General features: G+C 36.8%; 1 protein-coding gene across 1 annotated transcript in view; it reads left to right on the plus strand.

Moving 5' to 3' along the window:
- The window catches only part of LOC106875716 (putative glutathione-specific gamma-glutamylcyclotransferase 2), an 8,262-nt gene that overhangs the window by 2,302 nt on the left and 3,368 nt on the right, over positions 1 to 2,592 (plus strand). The window lies entirely within an intron of this gene.

Below are 2,592 nucleotides of genomic sequence, written 5' to 3' on the forward strand. Positions count from 1 at the left end.
TTTTTTTTTTTTTTTTTTTTCTTCTGCTTCAAACCATAGCTTCGCTTGTCACAAACTTCTTACTGGACAGTATGAGAGAGTGTAGCCGGCATCTTGACTTAGTACACACGCTGCAATGCGTACAATTCATCACTGTAGGATGTGGTGTGTTTTGTATAAATATGACGGAAGGAGAGAAAAGAGAAAAAAAGAAACGCAGATGCAGGACCGTTCTTAGTGGCGTAATTGACAGGTAAATCAATGCACTGAACCGCCATACTGTCGTTATTTATTGACCGCAAGCCACAGCATTCTAGTAGTTAGGTCGAAGACCTGGATGGCACAGTAACTGCGACCTCACTATCAGACGAAGTCAGCCAGTCAGTCAATAACAATGAGCAAATACAACTTGAGCACCTCGAGTTCCAGTTTGAAAATGGTCACGTAAAATAGCATATTTATCGCAGACTTGTTGTCTAGAAAGAAAATATGTCTTATGTAAAAAAAACTTTAAAAAGACTAACCCCCACCACCACCATTAGCAGAATTCGTTGCTCTCTCTTCCACAACACTTGACTGATGACGCGGATGTCTCTAAAAACAATGATAGTAAGAAGGCAGTAGGCGAATAAATATTTGTGTCAACGTGACAAATAATAGCATAAACATGTGCGTTTGATGTGTAAACAACGGAGTTTCTCCGTGGTCGCTCAAACTGCTAGAAATAGCAGCCAAAACATCCTTTAAAATCCACCCTACCACCTTAAATAGGAAACGGACACATCAGGCAACGTAGTTGACTAAAACGATAGCATGCTAACGATTGTTATATTTTCGTTATTGTCTAACCCCATGGCATCCTAGCAATACCAAGAACCACATTATGAAAGGTTCATAAGCAAATAGATTTTAGCCGACACGTCTCATTAGCTTTCGTAGAAAAAGAGAAAATAAAACAAAATAAAAAGGAAAGCGATAAAAACAACTGAGTTTACTTTCTTTTCAACGTTTGGCTTGAAATATTCTTGTAGTTAGCTAACTTTATACTTGCAGAGCATTCTTTGTTTAAATAATGATGTGGTATTTTAAGTTCAGTTTCTTTTTTCTTTTTTTTTTTTATACGTAAAACGGATTTTCCGATATGAAGTTTTGATGTTGAAAAAAAGTACAGCGACCAAAGTTTCTGTACTTTATTATCAAAATTTAAAAATATTCAACGCGTATATATATACACACATACATTTACACATATGTGTATGTACACAGATACGTGTATGTATATATATATATATATAGGAGCACTCCGTCGGTTACGACGACGAGGGTCCCAGCTGATACGATCAACGGAACAGCTTGCTTGTGAAATAAACGTGCAAGTGGCTGAGTATTCCACAGACACGTGTACCCTTAACATAGTTCTCGGGGAGATTCAGCGTAACGCAGAATGTGACAAAGCTGACCCTTTGAAATACAGGTACTACTCATTGTTGACAGTTGAGTGGACTGGAGCAGCGTGAAATCAAGTGTCTTGCTCAAGGACACAACGCGTTGCCAGGAATTAAACTCACGACCTTACCATCGTGAACCGAATGCCCCTAACCACTAAGCCACAGTGAGAGACAGACAGACAGAGAGGAAGTTTGACAAGTGGCATGCACGAAACTCTCGGCCTTGAGTCACTTTCGTAAGTTTTTGAAATGATAATGATTATTATTATTATTATTATTATTATTACATTCTTGTATAACTACTTAGTTAAAATTGGTAAAAAAAATATACATAAATAGATAAAGTTGAGGTGTTGGGGGTGGGGCAGTTTACATCAGTTTATGTAAATATTAATTTTCTGTATATCACTACGGTTTACATGTAAAAGCTTATGCAAATATCTTGAAAACTAGCACCGAATGATGCAATATATATTTTAAGGAAAGCCCAAAATAGCTTCCACCCAAGAGAAAAAAAAGAAAACACGTTACTCGTACATGTGAGGGAAAGTGTCTCTGTACGCTGTTTTGTTTTGTTTTTTCTTTTCTTTTCTTTTATCAAGGTCGGGTATACTTTTAAGAACTAGCGAGAAGTTAAAAACTAGATACAAGCTAGAATGTGTGTACTGTAGAATCCTCTGGCAAAACATGCTAAAATTAAGTAGGCTAATTGCTTCAAAACAACTGAAAAATCTACTCGAAATACGTGTGTTGTTTATATTCTCCTACTTTCTCGTTTTTCGAACATTCTACTGAACTGTGTCGTCAAGAACATAATGTTTATGAAGCAAAACACATCGTCGTGTTGTTGTCTTGGGATTCTGTAAGTTACTGACGTAAGGTGCTTTTGGCACTGTTACTGTTATTGTTATTGTTGTTACTGCTGTTGTTTTTTTTATTGTTGTTATTGTTGTTGTTTAACACGACGTCAGCTCTGGTCGGTCTAAAAACTTATTGAATCGATTACTGGATATCTTTTTATCGCTTACAGCTTTCAGGGGAGTCACCTTGAAAGGTTTAGCTGAAGAAATCAACCCCAGCACCTGTTTTATTATTTTTTTTCCCCGTCAAGCGATGGAGACGGAGGTCATAAACACAAACATATATACAAGATACATTCATGTGT

This window comes from Octopus bimaculoides, chromosome 6 (assembly GCF_001194135.2).
Source record: "Octopus bimaculoides isolate UCB-OBI-ISO-001 chromosome 6, ASM119413v2, whole genome shotgun sequence".
NCBI classification, from domain to species: Eukaryota; Metazoa; Mollusca; class Cephalopoda; order Octopoda; family Octopodidae; genus Octopus; species Octopus bimaculoides.